This window comes from Echinops telfairi, unplaced genomic scaffold (genome assembly GCF_000313985.2).
Source record: "Echinops telfairi isolate 266 unplaced genomic scaffold, ASM31398v2 ScPeMD7_19;HRSCAF=73, whole genome shotgun sequence".
Taxonomy (NCBI): Eukaryota; Metazoa; Chordata; class Mammalia; order Afrosoricida; family Tenrecidae; genus Echinops; species Echinops telfairi.
The window spans coordinates 8,954,871-8,975,536 of record NW_022103916.1 but is presented as its reverse complement, the minus strand read 5'-3'; positions in this window follow the sequence as shown (position 1 = coordinate 8,975,536).

The window sequence follows — 20,666 nt, the reverse complement described above, 5'->3', positions numbered from 1 at the left end:
TTTGTTGCCACTGAAAATCTTATGCAAAGCTTTGGAACATGTAAAGATACTAAAGGCCTAATGAATGGAGGAAGAGCATTGCTGAAGATAGTGTGCCTCTTGGACTGAGGGCACTTGAAATGTGACTGAGGAGAAGCTGCTTTCTCAGAGTGAAGTCAAACATGGTGTGGGAGTAGAGCATTCGGGGTCTTCATTTGCTGATGGGGCAAGACTCAAAATGAGAAGAAACAACTGTAAAAATCTGCTAATGATTAGAACTTGGAATGTGCGAAGTATGAATCTAGGAAAATTGGAAATCATCAAAAATTAAATGGAAGGCATAATGATCGATATTGTAAGCATTAGCAAACTGAAATGGACAGGTAATAGGCCATTTTGAATCAGAAAAGCATATGATTTATTATGCCAATATTGACATAATCAAGAGAAATGGTGTCGTAGTCATTGTCAAAAGGATTTCAAACTCAATCTCAAAACACAATGCTGTCTGTGATGGCATTGTAGCTATACTCATTCAAGAAAATCCAATCCATAAAGCTATTATTCAGATTTATGCACCAACCAAAAAACTGGTGAAATATAAAATGAAGAATTCCATCAACAACTTCAGTCTGAAATTGATTAAACATGAAATCAAGATGCATAGATGACTAGAGCACAAACGTTGGAAACAAAGTGGAAGAAACAGTGGTTAAAAAATGTGAACTTGGTGATAGAAATGAAGTTGAAGATTGCATGAAAGAATTTTGGAAGAGCAATGACTTTTTCATAGCAAATACCATTTTTCAACAATTCAAAAGGAAACTGTACACATAGACTTCCCCAGATGGAAAACACAGAAATATTATTGACTACATCTGTGGGGAGAGACCATGGAAAACTCAATGTCAGCAGCTAAAATGAGGCCAGGGGTTGATTATGGAAGAGATCATCAATTACTCATATATAAGTTCAGGTTAAAGCTGAAGAAAATTAAAACAAGTTCCAGGAGAGTCAAAATGTGACCTTGAGTCTATTCTATCTGAATTTTGAGAACATCTTGAGAGTTGAGTTGACCCACTGAACACTAATGACAGACAACCTGATGAGCTGTAGGCGGACATCAAGACTATTGTTCAGGAAGAAAGCAAAAGATCATTTTAAAAGACAGGAAAGAAACAACCAAAGTGGATGTTAGACAAGACTCTAATACTTGCTCTTAATTGTAGAGTAGACCAATCAAAAGGAAGAAATAATGAAGTCAAAAAGCTGAATAGAAATTTTCAAAGGACAGCTCAAGAAGGCAAAGTCAAATATTATAGTGAAATGTGCAAAGACCAAGTGTTAGAAAACCAAAAAGGATGAACATGCTCAGCATATCTTAAACTGAAAGAACTCAGGGAAAATAATAATAATCAAGCCTTGAGTTGCAATATTGAAACATTCTATGGGCAAAATATTGAATGATTCAGGAAGCATCGAGAAGATGAAAAGAATACAGAGTCATTGTACCAAAAATAATTAGTCCACATTCCACCATTTCAGGAGGTAGCATATGAGCAAGAATCAGTGGTGCTGAAGGAAGAAGTTCAAGTTACACTGAAAGTATTAGCCATAAACAAGGCTTCAGGAATTGATAGAATATCTATTAAAAATGTTTCACAAGGTCTTGAACCACTGGAAGCATTCATTCATCTATGCCAGGAAACGTGGAAGACAGCTACTTGGCCAACTGACTGGAAGAAATCCATATGCGTGGTCATTCCAAAGAAAACTGACCCAACAGAATGTTCAAATTATAGAACCATATCATTGATATCACATTCAAATAAAATTTTGCTTAAGATTGTCCAACAACAATTGTAGCAGTGCATTGACAGGGAGTTGCCAGAGGTTCATGCCAGACTCAGAAGATGTGGAACAAAAGATATCATTGCTGACATCAGATGGATATTTACTTGTGTTTTATTGGCTATGTCAAGGCATTCGACTGTGTGGATCATGACAAATTATGTATAAGCTTGAGAAGAATGGAAATCTCAGAACACTTTATTGTGCTTATGCAGAACTTACACATGAGTCAATAGGTAGTTGTGCAAACAGAACAAGGGAATACTGTGTGGTTCAAAATGAGGATGCATGTGAGTCGGGGTTATATCCTCTCACTAATTTAATCTGCATGCTGAGCAAATAATCAGAGATGCTGGGTTTTATGAAGAAGAATGTGGCCTAAGGATTGGAGGCGAGCTCATTATGTGCAGATGACACAACCTTGCTTGCTGAAAGTGAAGAAAAGTTGAATTACTTGCTGTTGAAGATCAAGAATTGAAACCATCAGTATGAATTACAATTCAATGCAAAGAAGACCAAAGTCCTCACAATTGTATTAATAGGTGATATCATGGTAAATAAAGAAGTAATGGAAGTTGTCAAGGATTTCATCTTACTTGGATCCAAATCAATGCCCATGGAAGCAGCAGTCAAAAGATCAAAAGACATGTTGTGTCCGTTAAATCTCTGCACAAGACCTTTTTAGATTATTGCAAAAGAAGGATGTTCCTTTGAACACTAAGTGCACCTGACCTCCGCCTTGGCATTTTTCATTGTCTCATATACATGTTTGAGATCTAAACAGATTCAATGCACTTGAATTGTGCTGGAGAATATTGAAAGCACCATGGTCTGCTAAAAGGACAAACCAATCTGTTTGGGAAGATGTGTGGCCAGAGTGCTCCTGAGAAGCAAGGATAGTGAGACTTCATGTTCCATACTTTGTACATGTTGTCAGGCGACACCAATCCCTATCACAACAGCTGCAACAATGGGCTCAAGTACAGGAACAATTGTGGGGGTTTCACAATATCAGGCAATGTTTTGTTCTATTATGCATAAGGTGCTATGGGTTGGAAGCCATTCGATGACATTGAGTGGACTCTGAACCATTATGACCCTATGTGTATCAGAGTAGAACTGAAACCTTTTGCAAATCATTAGGTCTTTCTTTTGAGAACCCTCTGTATGGATCACTTTGGGACACCTGTCCAGAGTAGTCACATCTATAAAAATATTGAAAGACTGAATCATTTTATCCAGTAACATCTTAGAGCATTCTAACAAGGGCTATGATGGCCACTTTTAATAGATAATGTCTAGATAACCATAAGGTTTTTTATTATTGTTGTTGTTGTTGTTGTTGTTGGGTGCCATTAAGTCGTTGGGTGCCATTAAGACCTATGGCGACTCTATGAACGACAGAAGGAAACACTGCACAGTCCTGGGCCATGCTCACAGCTGTCCATATGCTTGAGCCCATTGTTGCAGCCTCTGTGCCAATCAGTTTCATTGAGGGCCTTCCTCTTTTTTGTTCCTCCTCTACTTTACCAAGCATGATGTCCTTCTCAAGGGACTGATCTCTTCTGACATGTCCAAAGTATGTAAGAGGAAGTCTCACCATCCTTGCCTCTAAGGAGCACTCTGGCTGTACTTCTTCCCAGACACATCCATTTGTCCTTGTCGCAATCCATGGTGCTTTCAATAGTCTTTTCCAGCACCACCATTCAAATGCACTGATTCCTCTTCCTTATGCAGTGTTCCACTTCACATGCATATGAGGCAATTGAAAACATCATGTGGTTACCAAGCCAATGTAACCACACAACGATCAGAAAGTTTGATGGCTGATGTCTTTGAAAGGTAGGCAATCAATCTGCCCCCAAACACTCACTGAATTCCTACATAGTGCATCTAGGGTTTGGATGTGCAAAAAGCATCTCAAAGAACAAATGCCAAATTCATTCCATCCTCAAAGAAAAACAAATGTTATTATTTAGGTACTGTTGTGTCACTTCTGACTCATAGTGACCCGAGGTACAACAGAATGAAATGCTGCCTGGTGGTCCTCACAATTGACATGTTTAAGCTCATTGTTGTAGCCGCTGTGACAATTATTCTCCTTAAGAATCTTTCTCTTTTTCACTGACCCAAGTATGATGTCCTTCTCCTTGGACTAGTTCCTCCTTATAACATGTTCAAAATATATGAGGCCAAATCTCACCATCTCTCACTTCTAAAGAGATTTCTGGCTGCACTTCTTTCCAGAGAGATTTGCTCTCCCTTAAGGGGGGGGGGGTAACTTTAAAATTTAGTGTTTTTAGGGAATGTTCAACATGGCTCTTTTTTCTGTTTTAGGTGTGATTTTTAGATTTGGAGATTCATATTTATTAAATTAACCAAATTTGAGCTCACCAGTGGAATTGACTCATGATAATCTAATTCACAAGAGGCTCACTTACAAAGTCGACCTTGAGCTTATTCATTTACACTTACCCTACCAAATGTCTCCCAGGGCACCATTTTCACATGCTATGTGGATTCCCTTCCCAGAAAAGACCGGCTAGATTAGGTCCAAATGATTGATTAACACTGAATTCAAGAAGAGAGAATTGTATGGCTTAAATAAAGGTTATTGATTGTGGTGCTGTAATAGCCCTCACTGCTAATGAAACTATTTGCCTGAATGATTTTACACCTGGGCCAGCCCATCAGAACCTACCTTTTCCTTGATGGTGCTGAGAGATCCTGAACAACTGTCCTCATCAACTTCTCATTAAGAGTTTAGTTCCAACATTGGCCTGTGGCTATTACAGGTGTCTCTGATCACCAATTGACCTTGATTTCCAATTATATTAGTGAAGATGGACTCTCTCAATCAAAAATGTTAGCAAGTTAGCTGAAACAGGATTGATTTAAAAAATAGACATTATTTGATCATTCTGAAACCAAAAATTGGTGTTTCTAGGTAGTGCAAACAGGTGACCTGATCAGCTGCTCACCAAAAGATTGAAGGTCAAATCCACCCAAAGATACCTTGGAAGAAAGGCCTTTCTGTGGCAGAAAAATCAGCCATATAAATGCTATAGAGAGTAGTTCTACTTTGACACACATGGTGTCACCATGAGTTGGAGTTGACTGGTTTAAACCAAATATTATGGCCAAGGGATCCAATGTTCTAATAATCCATGCCTGGATTTTTCAACCATCCTTAAGACGATTCCTACCTTTACAAATCACAAGACTGAGGGAGGCAGTTTCCTCAATGGAAAAGACAATTGATTGCCGGCAGTGACATCAATAGGGTTAATGTCATCCAATGGATAACTCATCATGTCAGCCCTCTCATAGATCTCCTCTATACCAGACAATATTTGAGTAACATTTGCTATCAATTATAATCATATAACAATAGATGATATATTTGCATCAATTGCTCCAATTTCTGAGATTGTATGAATAATAAATTATTTTGTAAATGAAAACATTTTTAGATTATTAGAAATTGAGTGTAAAGTTTTTAAAACTTTCCTCCTTTAAATAGTACTTTATTCTCAACAAAGCTATTGATACAGGCACACAAATACTATGACAATATTGTAGCTAAAACTCCATAAAATTTGGCTAAATCCCAAACTCAAAACCAATCTCACAGGCATAGAGTTGATGTCAACTTGTAATGACCCTATAAGACAGGTTCGAATTGCTTCTGTGGGTTTCTGACACAGTGACTCTTCGTGGGAGTAGAAAGCCTGATCTTTCTCCCACGGAGCAGCTGGTGGTAGCAAACTTCAGACATTGTAGTTAGCAGCCCAATGCGTAACTACAATGCCAGCAGAGTTCTGTTGGTAAAATCAGCCAGTTTAAAATCACCAACAACAGAAACAAGTGTGTGCGCTTATAGTATGTACAGATGAAAGCATGTATTTTTAAGTGTCATTGTAATTAGGTAATAATAATATCTGTGATGAGTGCATTAAAAGGTTCAAAAATAAAGTACCATAGAGTTCTAGCCTTGTGAAGAGACCTGGTGGCATACTGGGTTATATGTTGGGCTGCTAACTGCAAGGTCAGCAGTTTGAATCCACCAGCTGCTCCCTGGAGAAAGATGAGAATTTCTGTTCCCATAAATGTTTCCAGTCTAAGAAACTCAAAGGCAGGTCTAATTTTTTCCTGTAGGGTTACAATGAGTGGGAATTGACAGTAAGTTTTGTTTGGTTTGCCTTGTAGGGGGAGTCAAAAAGTTGGTGGGAAAATAGAATGAAAAGATCATGGAATTTATCCAAGAAGTTTTTGAAGCGCCTTTGTATTGATTCATATGTTAGACTTTAAAAAAATGCTTTTGTCAGGAAGTAAAGGAAAGAACTGGGTGACAAAGGGTATTTACAGAGGTCTAAATACTGGCATGTACATATGCAAATGTATTTATATAGGAGGGTGGGGAGATACATTGGGCCTCTACTCAAGTACTTCCTCAATGCAAGAACACCGAGTTAGTTAATTATGCCAACTTGGCCGATAAACACATGTGGGGTTAATTGAAGGGCAGAGGGATAAATGGCTTGGTGAGCCTCACCTTTCGAGTTCTTGGGTCTCTTGCTTTGTGGTCGCACCAGGGTGCAGCGGTCTTAGCAGTTCCCTGCTCCAGCGTGCAAGGCTGACTTCCTGCAAGACATCCCCAAGGAGAATCCACATGGCCCTACCCCGATGCAACCCTTGGTGCTGGAGCAGCAGTGTGGAGACCCCTGCCAGGGCTGAGATGCTTACACTTTCACTGACTCAGCTTTCCTCCTGCAGTCGTCATTGTTGCCTCTGTTTTGTGAGATGGGGGAGGACTTTGTGGACTGGTGTTGGACATATGGGGTAATGAGTTAATGTTGGACTTATGGGCTTGGGCAGCACTGGGTTGGGATATTTTCTTGATGCGCGCTTAACCTTTACATAAAACTCTCTCTTATATGTGAGTTGATGTGGATTTGTTTCTCCAAAGTACCCAGACTACAAACACTTTGTTTTAATAACCTGGCATTCTGTGATGCTCAGCTTCCTTACAAGATGACTGAAGACAAAGTGGGTGCTTAAGCAAATGTGGTGAATAAAACTGGTGGTGCCTGGACATTAAAAAATATGGTGTCTTGGGTCTTCAAGGCTTGAAGATAAGCAAGCAGCCATCTAGCTGGGAAGCAACAAAGACCATATGGAAGAAGCAACAGGATCAGATATCAGGTATCAGAAGACCCAAAAGAAAGAATTATGTTGATACAAAAGAGGGGGGCCAGAGTGGAGACCCAAAACCCATCTGTAGACTATTGCACATCCTCTCACAGAAAGGTCACAAGGAAGGGACAAGCCAGCCAGGGTGCAATACAGCATACATTATTCTAGTTCATTAATGCCCACCCCCTACTATCATGATCCCAGTTCTACCTTACAAATCTGGCTAGACCAGAGCATGCACACTGGTACAGATAGGAGCTCTCAACACACAGAATCCAGGACAGATAATCCCCTCAGGAACAATAATGGTAGTATCTACACCATGCAGGTAGGGTGAAGGTGTGAGGTATGGAGAGAAGGGAGAGAAAGGAGAACGAACAGTAATGATCCACGTATAACACCCACACACACGGTGATGAACAACAGAAACATGGGTGAAGGGAGACAGTGGATGGTATAAGATATAAAAATAATGATAATTTATAATTTTTCAAGGATTCCTGATGGTGGGAGGGCCAGGGAGTGGGGGTGTAAAAAAGAGGAGCTGATACCAAGGGCTCAAGTAGAAAGAAAATGGTTTGAATAGGATGATAGCAACATATATACAAATGTGCTAGACACATGGATATATAGATTGTTATAAAAGCTGTAAGACCCAAAACACTGATTTATAAAAAAGGTAGAAAGGTCCTAGCCTGGAAAACCCTACACAAAAGCTCTAATCTGCACACTTGGGTTCTCTATGAATCTGCATCAACTTGACTAAAATCTACAACTGTGTGCATATAGACTGCATACTAAGATAAGTAAATGTGTTTCAAATGTGTAATTCTTAAATGCTACCTAATTTCTAAGATCTGAACATCATTCAAAAGTTCACATGAACCTTTACATTTATATCTCCTTAGATCCTGCTTATAACACTGTATCCAAGAAAAGTTGTTAGATTCCATTGAATCAATTCCAACTCATAGTGTGATAGGTAGATTTATTGTGCCAACCTGGCCAATAGGAACATGTGGGATTAATAAGGTCACAGTTGATTGGAGGGCAGATGGCTCTGCAAGGCCTGCCCCCCACCCTCTCTTGCTCTATGGTGATCAGACCAGCATGTGGCTGCTTTAGCTCTAGTTCTCTACCTCAATTTGTGAGCTACACTACCTCAACCTGTGAATTGTGTCACTAGAGCTTGAGGTTCTTTTGAGACCTGCTTCACCATGTTGCTGGTGTGTACATCACTTGAGCTTGCGGCTGGTAGATCATATCATCTCGTATTGCTTGAGTTCAATATTCCATCTGGGCCCGCTTCACTAAGCTCCTGAGCTGCTGACTGTTGGTGACCCGTCCTGCTGTTTGATGCCTGTGGCTGGACTGCCTGCATTGTTCTTGGGAAGACTCAGCTGTCTGCTTCCTTGACCTTGGACCCACTAGCCCTCGTGAATTGATGGACTTCCAGTATATTAAATGTTCCACAGAAGTGAGTTGAACTGAGCACTCTGACCTGTTATACAATTAGCTGTTATATTCCTTCATGCTGTATCTCTCTATCTCTCTATCATCTATCTGCATATATATTCATAAGTGTCCTAGTTTTGTTTCTCTAGAGAACCCAGTCTAACATACATAGCAACCCAATGTACAATAAAATGAAACACTTCCCAGTTCTGCACCATCCTCTCATTTTTGAGCCAATGGTTGAATCAATCTCTTTTTTGCTGACCCTGTACATTACCAAGCAATGATGTCCTTCTCTGGGGACTGCTCCCTTCTAACAACATGTCCAAATTACATGATACAAAGTCAGCATAACGTCTAAGGAGCATTCTGATTATACTTCTTCTGAGACATATTTGTTTTTTCTTTTGGCAGTAAATGATATTTTCAATATTTTTTACCAACACCACAATTCAAATACACCAATTCTCCAGTCTTTCTGGTTCATTGTCCAACTATCAGATGCATATGAGACCATGGAAAATACCATGGCTTGGATCAGGCATACCTTAGTCTTCAAGGTAGTATCTTTACTTTCATACATGTTCAAGAGGTCTTTTACAGTATATTTGCCTAATGCAATGTGCCATTTTATTTCTTGAGTGATATTACCATGGTAATTGATAATGAAGTCAAGAAAAATTAAATCCTTGGCAACTTCAATATTATCTCCATGTATTATGATATTACTCATTGGTCCAGTTGCAAGGAGTTTTGTCTTCTTGATTTAGAACTGTAATCCATACTGAAGATTTCATCAATAAGTGCTTCAAATCCTCTTTGCTATTAGAAAGTACGGTTGTATATCGCTTCTCGGTCTTTTGGCTAAGATCAAGTGTAGAAAGTAAGTTTGTAGAATCTGCATATCACAGGCTGTTAATTAGTATTTCTCCAATTCTGGTACCATGTTATTTTTATAGAGTCTAGCTTCTTAAACTATTTGCTCAGCATACAGATTGAATAAATATAGTAAAAGGATACAACCTTGACATACACCGTTCCTGATTAAAGCCAGGCAATATCCCCTTGTTCTACTCCAACGCCTGTCTCTTGGTCTATGTACAGATTCTGCACGAACAAAATTAAGTGTTCAGCATTCTCATTCCTCCCATTTTTTCCCAGAGTTTGTCATAATCCATACAGCCCAATATCTTTATATAAACAATGAGATACAGGTAAATATCTTTCTGATATTCTTTTCTTTCAGTCAAGATTTATTTGACATCAGCAATACCCCTTGTTCCACACCCTCTTCTGAATCTGGCTTGAAGTATTGGTAATTCTCTCTTGATGTACTGCTTTTTAAAAATTATTTTCAGCAAAATTTACTTTCATGATTAATTAACGATATGGCTTGATAAAGTATGAATTCTGTTGGATCATTTTTCTTTTGAATTGGCAAGAAAATGGCTCTCTTCAAGCCAGTTAGCCAGGTAGCTCTTCCAAATTTCTTGGAGTAGGTGAATGGGCACTACCAGCATTGAACCCATTTGTTGCAACACCTCGATTTTTGGAGTCTTGTTTTTCACTAATGCCTTCAGTGTAGCTTGTACTACTTCCTTCAATTCCATGGTTTTTGATCATATGCTACTTCTTGAAAAGTTGAGTGTCTACCAGTTCATTTTGGTACAGTGACTCTGTATTCTATTCATTTTCTTTTGAAGTGTTCTCTGCTGTTCAATATTGCAACCCAAGACTTGAATTTTATTTTTGGTTGTTTCAGCTTGACAAAAGCCAAGAGGGTGCTTCCCTTCTGATTTTCTAACTCTAGGCCTTTGAATTTTTCATATAATATTTTACTTTGTCCCTTTGAGGCATCTGTTGACATCTTATATTCAGTTCTCTTACATCTTGACTTCTTCCTTTCATTTTACCCATTCTACATTTAAGAGCAAGTTTCAGAACTTCTTGTGATGTTTATGTAGTCTTTTCTTTCTTTCCTGTCTTAATGACTTTTTGGTTTCTTCATGTATGAATGTCTTTAATGTCATTCCACACTCCTTTGGTTTTTAGTTATTAATGTTCAATTCATGAAATGTATTCTGGAAATTGTCTCTAAATTCAGGTGGGATCTAGTCAGTCATACTTTGGCTCTTGTGGACTGTTTTGATTTTCTTCAGCTTCAACTTGAACTTGGATATGAACAATTGATACTTTCTTCCACAGTTAGTCCCTAGCCTTGTTTGTGCTGATGATAATAAACTTCTCCATTGTCTCTTTCCACAAATATTTTTTATTACATCTGTCAAGGTCCCAGTTTATGTTGTTGTTGTTGTTTTGTTAGGTGCCATTGAGTTGGTTGTAACCCATAGTAACCCTATACACAAAGTACAAAATACTGCTTGATCATATGTCACCCTCACAACTATTGTAATGCTTGAATTCATTGTTGCAGCCATTCAGAAACAAATATATCAGTCATTCCTTCTCATGGAGAACATTCTTTATTTAAAGTAGGTTTCTTGATATAATATTCACATATCATACACTTCCATAGTTAAATCACTTCAAAAAGAGTTGGATATACATCATCACAATCAGCTCTAATGCTTCCTTCCCCCCTCCTGCATCCACTGATTGCTCTCCAGTTCCCCTCCCTCGTCCCCCTCTCCTTCTCCATAACCATTGCAGCAGTTATTGTCTCTAGACTTCCACTCCTTTTGCGCTTCCAAAACTGAGAGAACTAACAGAAACAAACAAACAACAAAAAACACACACGAATATTTTAAAAGCCAGAGAATTAATCCAAGGACTTATTACTGAAGCTTTCAATTAAGTGTTTGTGAGGAGTATAATCAGTTTACCCAAAGAAAATGGTTTCCTGAGACCTATCCACCCAGTGTCATCAGGTTGATTCCAACTCATACTTGGTTATCCTTAAGGGCTCCAGACCATACCTGAGGGTTTAAGCAGATAAGGCAACTCTTGTTGATTGAACTTACCAGAAAAATCCACTAAGTGATATCAGCTTGACCTCAGGGGAGGGAGGTCTGGATAGTGAGTTAAACCACATAATTCAATCAATTATTCAAACATGACTATATAATAAAGTCCCAATTAAAACACAAGACATGGAGGATCAAGTGAACATCCTGATTGGTGAAATATACTGACGTATGGGAGGGCAATGCACCCTTTTGAAGGCATAGACTCTCCACAGTAGGAACCCCTTCTGCAGATCTTGCGCTATGTTTTACTTTCTAAATTGATTTGTATCCTCCATACTAAAATTATAACCAAAATAATACATTCTAGTGAATTATCAAATCAAAGGGTCTAATAGCCCCCACCTCCATTTTTAGCTAACAGTTCAGAAATGAAGGGACCCTCAGAAACCCTGAAGTTATGACTGGTATCCTGAAGGAGTAACAGGAACCCCTGAATTTGTAGGCAATTGGTCAGAAGCTCAGGTTTTCTGGGGACCCATGAACTTCTGACTATCTTACCTGTCATCTGAAGTCTTGAAAAGAGTTGGCAGACTGGAAAGCTGTGCCATTAGATTTATAAGATCTTACCTAACTAGCTCTAGTGTTTAGGGTCGGAAGAACAAGAAATATATTTACAGTTGGTATCAGAGAGAATATTTAGAGCTGGTATGTGTCAGACAAAGCACATACAAACATGGAGAGAGACACAATTTATTTTGCTGTTGTTAGGTGCCATTGAATAGGTTCCAACTCATAGTAATCCTTTGTGCAACAGAATGAAGCACTTCTCTGTTTTGTGTCATTCTAATAATAGTGGCTGTGTTTAAGCCCATTGTTGAGCCACTTGATGAATCCATCTCATTGAGAGTCTTCCACCTTTCAGTTGACTTTCTAATTTGCCATCATGATGTCCTTTTCCAGTGACTGGTTCCCACTGAAAACATATTCAGAGTAGGTGAGAAAAATCTCACCATTCATAATTCTACCGAGAATTCTGGCTGTTCTTCTTTCAAGACAGATTTTTTTTTTTGTCTTCTAGAAGCTCATGGGACTCTCACTATTTTTCACCAACATCATAATTTAAAAGGCAGCCATTCTTCCACTGTCTTCCTTATTCTAACTTTCACATGCATATGAAGCAATTGAAAATACTGTGACTGGGAGCAGACACATCTTATTTCTTAAAGTTACATCTTTGCTCTACAACAATTTAAAGAGGTCTTGTGCCACAGATTTTCCCAGTACAATATGAGGGGGTATGTGTTAGTCTGGGTAAACTAGGAAAACAAATCCACAGAAACTCATGAGAGAGAGTTTTATATAAAGGCTAAGTGTACGTTAAGAACGTATCCCAACCCAGTGCTGTCCAAGCCCATTAGTCCATATGTCTGACAGCAATCTACAAAGTCCTCCTCAATTTCACAAAACACACACAATGATGCCAACTGCAGGAGGAAAGATGAATCAGTGAGCATGTAAGCATCTCAGTGCTGGCAGGGGTCTCCACACAGCTACACCAGCACCCAGACCTCCCTCCCCTAAGCTGATATCACTTAGTGGATTTTTCTGGTAAGTTCAATCAACAAGAGTTGCCTTATCTGCATAAACCCTCAGGTATGGTCTGGAGCCCTTAAGGATAACCAGGTATGAGTTGGAATCAACCTGATGACACTGGGTGGATAGGTCTCAGAAAACCATTTTCTTTGGGTAAAATGGTTATACTCCCCACAAACACTTAATTCAAAGCTTCAGTAATAAGTCCTTCAAAATTTTGTTATATGTTACCGTAATAAAAGTTTAAGAAAATAATTTTAGCAATCCCCCAATATATGGTAGCTCTTACTGATGCTCTACTTCCAAAAATGAGCCATTGAAAACCCTATTCATCACAACAGAATGTAATCTGATATGGTAATAGAAAATGAGACCTTTAGATTAGGAGCCAAAACTCACTGCCATTGAGTAAATTTTAACTCAGAGTGACCCTATAAGACAGGGTAGAACTGTCCCTACGGGTTTCTGAGACTGTAAATCTTTATGGAAATAGAAAGCCTCATCTTGCTCTCTTGGAGTAGTTGGTAGTTTCAAACTGCTGACCTATGGCTAGCAGCCCAACATATAACTCGCTATGTCAGAGTGACTGCAACAATAAATTTAGACCAGATGATGCACAGTGGGACAGATGGGAATCAGAAATGCAGGGAATCTAGGACAGATGAACCTCTCAGGACCAGGGGTGACAGTGGCGATACCAGGAGGGAAAGGGGGTGAAGAAAGGGGGAATGGATCACAGGGAGCTATATATAACCTACTCTCTGGGGGACGGGCAGCAGAAGGGTGGGTGAAGGGAGACGCCGGACAGTGTAATATAAGATACAATAATAATTTATAAATTATTAAGGGTGCATGGGGGAGAGGGGAGGAGGAAGGGAAGGGGAGGGGGGAAAAAAGGAAAATGAGCTGATTCCGGGAACCCAAGAGGCAAGCGAATTTTGGGAATAATGAGGGCAACAAATGTATAGATGTGTTTTATACAATTGATCTATGTATTGTGATGAATTGTATGAGCCCCAATAAATTGATTGAGAAGAAAAATTATATAAAGTTAAATTCCTGCCAAAATTATGTGTTATAAATTATGTGGAAAATGATATTATTTCAAATGCTTAAATATGCTGAAGTAATTACAAATGTAATTTTTCTCATTAATCTCACTAGCATTTGGGGAGAAATTATATTTAATGTTTTGAGGAATGCATAATGTGAATATAAAATATATTGTTTCTCCTGAAAAAAAAATTAAATAAATTTAAGGATATCGACCATCATGAAAATGGTGCAGGATCAGGCAACACTTCATTCTGCTGTACAAAATTAAAAGTAATTCACACTATGCATGATGACCATGCAGTCAATGTTCCTTGGACAACATAATTTACATAATTCTTTCCAACACAATAATTTATCAAATAAATAACTAAAACCTGTTTGTACTTGCAAATCTAAAAGAATATTTTCACAGACCATTTTTCCAGATCTGGTTTGAGAAAATATGGTCCCCAAGTTCAATCTCCAATTCTATATAGGTAACAACATGAATGGAGGTGCTAGCCTTAATCTCTCTACTACACCCAATCATGCTCAGAGAAATATAATTTATCAGACTACTTTGGATGCCAGTTTCTCCTCTGACAATATTGACCTCTAGTTGTGCCCTGGAATGGAGAGAATGCTTCCTAAGACACTAGATGAGGTAAGACTCTAGAAATGGCATGTAGAAGCAAATGTTTAGGCATTACTCAGTGATGCACAACCCCAGAACTCACCAGAATACCTGGGGGTGCCTTTCACATAAATGATGTTACCTGGAGTTGTGTAATATGGCAGTCCATACTGGTGAATGCTGCATGTACTGTATACTGTCTCATGTAATCTATCTTATCTACTACAAAAGGAAAAATAGAAGGGCAGGGACACACTCTATCCCCAATCTTCATCTATAAGTTCCATATAGTGCATTTACTAAGAAGTATTTTATTCTATAGAAGAGAATAAGTAATTTTTTAATGATTATTTACAGGATATAAAGACATACTCTCAGATTATCATGTACCCAGTACAAAAGACTCAAAACATATCTGATTTTCTAATTTTTCCAGAACAGATTGCCTTAGACTGGGTTCTCTAGAGAAGCAAAGTGAGTGAAGCTTATATATGTATATATAGAGACAGGTTTATAACAAGAAAATCAATCATGCAGCTGTAGAGACAAGCAAGTTACAAGTCCATGGATTGGCTGTCAGGCTGGAGTCTTCTCCTGACTCATGTAATAGCAGAGGTTATTGAACCCAAGATTTCCATGTCAGACAGTGGAATTAATCCAAGGTCAGTAGGGAAGGTGGTAGGCTGTTGATTTTCAGGATTGTCAGGCAATATGGAAGACCACTGGCTCAAGTCTAAAGAAACATTGAATTTTGCACCACATGCAGGATTCAGGCTCAGCAGAAAACAAACAAGCAAACAAGCTATGTCCACTTTTTAGGAAACTTCCTTTCATTTGATCGACTGCTCATAAATGAACCCATCATGGAAGTAATTACGTTATGCTAGATACCGTCAGGGAGTTTACTAGTTTAGTTGCCAAACCAAAGAGAATTCTGATTCATCCAAGTTTAAATAAGCCTTAACTATCACATAAGAAAACTTTTTCACCATAAACATTTCTTTAACAAATGATCTAATTTTATTTTCTCAAAAAAAATCCCCTTTGCTCCACCAAAACAAATAACCAAATAAAATTGTTCGCATCCCTAACCATTACACCACATTAACATTTATGAGCAGGACAACAGTGGGGAATATACTGAAAGAAGATAATTTGAATACCACCCCCAAATGACTTTAAAACAAAAATGATTTTTAAAATCTTTGGCTTTGTTCTTAATGTATGCATTTCTTATTAAGTGCAAGGATTCCTTTGAGTGGCTTAGACAATATGAAGTCAATGCCGAATCATAAATCTGAATATACTCAAATAAACCAAGAGACAATGTGTTCACACTATGGAATCTTTCAGTACTGGGTGTCTTGGAAGAGCATGCCAAGTAGAGAGGGTCTGGGTGTACAGAAAAGGGGCCCTATACTCTTATTTACTGTTTCTGTGTAGCCTTGGTGATGTAATGGGTTATATGTTGGGCTGTAAACTGTAAAGTTAGCAGTTTGAATTCTTCAACAATTCCTCATGAGAGTTTAATGCTTTGGCAGAAAATACCAAAACCCATGCTGATTCCTTTCTTCTTGGCAGGTTTTCCTTGGTTCCTTGGAGTTCCCTGGTTTGCAGATGACCCTCACATGGTGACTGACTTCACTCATGTGTTCATGTCCAGTTAGCCTGACTTTTATTATTCTGAATTGGTTAGAGCCCACTGTACCCAGTATGATACAGTATAATAATATAGCAATAAAAACTCAATTTCCAAACAAGATTGTATCCACAGGTATGCTGTTGCTAGTTGCCATCAAGTCCACTGTAACTCATGATGACTTTATGCACAACAGGAAGAAACATTGCTCATGTCTGTGCCATGAGGTCAGTGATTATATGACTGTTGAGATAGAAACATAACTATTTAAGCAGACATGTGTCCTTGTTCCTCTGTAAAGAAACAAATTAAAAAGTATGGATACCCTGCACCCTATTTACCATAAAAAAAGAAAACCTATTGCTGTTGAGTCAATCCCAATTCATAGCAAACCTGTATAGGGTTTCTGAAGTTGTAAATCTTTTTAAATAGTTTTATTGGCACTTATCCACATATCAGATAGTTCAATAGTTCAACCATATCAAGAAGGGTTGTGCAATCTTTATCACAATCAATTTTAGAACATTTTCTTTTTCCCTGTACTCATTATTCATGCTATTTTTTCAATTTTGGCAAAAAATATACACAACAAAACATTATCTGTTTCAACAACTTCTACATGTATAATTCAGTGGCATTGATTTTACTCTGCATGTTGTGCTTGCAAGGTCGAATTTGAGTCATGGTAGTGGGAGCGGGGAGGAAATATTTAGGAACTAGAGGAAGGTTGTATTTTTCATCGTTGTTACATCGCACCCTGACTGGCTCATCTCCTCCCCAAGACCCCTGTGCAAGGGGATCTCAAGTTGCCTACAAATGGGCTTGGATCTCCACTCAGCACTCCCCCCATCATTCACTATGGTAAGATTTTTTTGTTCTGATGATGCTTTATACCTGATCCCTTCGACACCTCGTGGTTGCATAGGCTGGTGTGCTTCTTCCTTGTGGGATTTGTTGCTTCTGAGTTTGATAGCTGCTTGATTACCTTCAAGCCTTTAAGACCCCAGATGCTATACTTTTTGATAGCCAGGAACCATCAGCTTTCTTCGCCACATTTGCTTATGCACCCATTTTTCTTCAGTGATCCCTTCGACACCTCGTGATCACACAGGCTGATATGTTGTTCCATGTGGGCTTTGTTGCTTCTGAGCTAGATGGCTGCTTGTTTAACCTTCAAGCTTTTAAGACCCCAGATGCTATATCTTTTGATAGCCGGGCACCATCAGCTTTCTTCACCACATTAGCTTATTCACCCGCTTTGTCTTCAGCAGTTGTGTTGGGAAGGTGAGCATCATAGAATGCCAATTTACTAGAAGAAAGTATTCTTGCATTGAGGGAGTACTTGAGTGGAGGCCCAATGTCCTTCTGCTACCTTAATACTAAACCTATAAATATAGGCTCATAGATCTATTTCCCCATCCTCATATAAATATATTTGCATACGTACATGTCTTTATCTAGACCTCTATAAATGCCCTTTGCCTCCCAGCTCTTTCCTCTATTTCCCTTGATACTCCTCCTGTCCCACTATCATGCTCAGTCCCCACCAGGATTTCAGCACTTCCCCTTTGTTACATTCCCCTTGATCAGGCCCTATCAGGTGTCCCACACCCACTTCCCCAATTTGGATCGCTTGTTGTTCCCTTGTCCCTGGGTTTGTTAACACCTCTTCCCTTCCCCCCACCTCCCCCTCTCCGATGTCCTCCCGGAACTGTCGGTCCCGTTGTTTTGTCCTCCAGATTGTTCAGCCAGCCTATCTTATTTAGACAGAACCGTGGAGATAATAACATGCACAAAAACAAGACAGAGCAAAACCAAGCAACAATGTACACCAAAATAGCAACAACATCAAGCCACTGACAAAGAAAAAATTAAGATATACCAAGAAAGAAAAGCTTGTAGTTAGTTCAAGGATCGCTGGCCTTTAAGAGTGTTTTCCAGTCCAGCCTGTTGGGGCACCACACCCTGTCCCCAATGTCCACCCTCATCATTCCCTGGGGATCTTGCTGCTCACCTCCCCCCAACCAGGACTTTCTGTGGTTCCTTTGACAGCCAAAAGAAGCAAAATCAAATGGGCATTTCAAAATTCAACTGTTTCCTACTCAAAAGTAACTTCTTTCAAAATTTCTGCAGATATATGTAAATATATTTATATATGATGATGGGAAAATAGATCTAAGTGCATATATTTATAGATTTAGTATTAAGGTAGCAGATGGACATTGGACCTCTACTCCAGTACTCCCTCAATTCAAGAACACTTTGTTCTATTAAATTGGCATTCCATGATGCTCACCTTCCCAACAAGCTCGCTGAAGACAAAGTGGGTGCATAAGCAAATGTGGTGAAGAAAGCTGATAGTGCCTGGCTGTCAAAACATATAGCGTCTTGGGTCTTAAAAGCTTGAAGATAAACAAGTGACCATATAGCTGAGAAGTAACAAAGCCCACGTGGAGGAAGCACACCAGCCTGTGTGATCACGGGGTGTAGATGGGATCAGGTAGCAGGCATCAAAGATCCAGAACAAAAAATTATATCATTGTGAATGAAGGGGAGTACAGAGTGGAGACACAAAGCCCATTTCTAGGCAACTGGGCATCCCCTTACAGAAGGGTCACAGGGAGGAGACTAGCCAGTCAGCATGCAGTATCTCATCGATGAAACATACAACTTTTGTCTCGTTCTTTAATGTTTCCTCTCCCCCCCCCCACTGTCATGATCCCAATTCTACCTTACAAATCTGGCTAGACCAGAGCATGTACACTGGTACAGATAAGAGCTGGAAACACAGGAAATCCAGGACAGATAAACCCCTCAGGACCAATAATGAGGGTAGCGATACAAGAGGGTAAGGGGAAGGTGGGGGAGAAAGAGGGAATCAATCACAATGATCTACATATAACCCCCTCCCTGGATGATGGACAACAGAAAAGTGGGTAAAGGGAGACGTTGGACAGTGTAAGATATGACAAAATAATAATAATTTATAAATTATGAAGTGTTTGTGAGGGGGAGGGGGGGGTAGGGAGGGGGGGGAATGAAGAGCTGAAAGCAAGGGCTCAAGTAGAAAGAAAATGTTTTGAGAATGACGAGGGCAACAAATGTACAAATGTGCTTGACACAATGGATGGATGTATAGATTGTGATAAGAGTTGTATGAGCCCCCAATAAAATGATTTCTTAAAATTTCCTTCCATTTGTGTGTAATTTTTGGTTTAGCCGTTCGCCACTTCTTATGCTATTCCATTACAGATGTGCTATTTCTGATTTTCCAGCCCCCCCTTTTACTCATACCTCCCAATGGAAGTTTGATTTGTTTATCAAGATGAGGTCAAGAAACTATTGGAAACCACCTGGTCCAGGCCAATATTAATGCTGAATGCATCTGTGACTGTTTCTCTGCTCTGATCTTCCAGAGTGGCCACATCCTTCTAAGTCTTAATTCCTACCTTAAACCTCCTTGTTTCCTGAAACATGTGTAGTGGATTTGTTTTTCTTACCAGGTCCTTACTGATAGAGTATTTTTGTCAAAGTTTGCTTGTAGAAAGTCTTGTCTAAACTCTTGCTGCATAGTGGCAGTCAAGATTGCTACTTTAATGCCAGAGTTCTGAGAGCGAGAATATAAAACTGAGTGTGGAGTGCGGTGGTGCAAGACACAGGAATCATAAGGTCACTGTATCAAGGGAGTCCCCTACCTGTTTTGATCACAATATCAGAAACCTACTTCAAGTAGCTGGAAAAAAATAGATGGGAAGGCTATTATAAGGATACTGAGATAACTCTTGGAATGTAAAAAAGATTAAATAACCAAACATCAAGAAAAACATACAACAGGATCTGAAGAAAATGGGAGATTTATTCATTCCTTTTGCCCATCTGAATTTTTATTTTGTTCTTCATGTTGACTGCAGAAAGACTTTCTGTGGCTCCCAAGACAAGTGGAAGCAAATATTTGAGATTAGTTTGTATAGGAACAGCAGGCAAATCAAGATAGAAAGAGAATCATCCCCCTGCATTAAAGCTGGAGTCAAGTTCTCAAAGCTTTGGGTGTAGTCGGTACACACAGACTCTCAACCTAGAAAATGGGTATGTCATAGAGAGGTCTGTGGGGTAGGTCTCAATGCCAACTATGTGGACACCCCTCTCCGCCCCCCCACCCCGCCCGAAGACGGTACTTCAGAGGACAGCACTGAAACTACAGCTTGGGGAGAAGGGCATGTCCGATTAGAGCACACAGGAAAAACAAAGAGGGATGGAGAGGGAGGGAAACACATCCTGGCCCACCAAGCCCTGAGGGCGATATTCCTGCTAAAAGCAGACTATGCACAGAGAGGACCATAAGGCCGGCCCCACCACG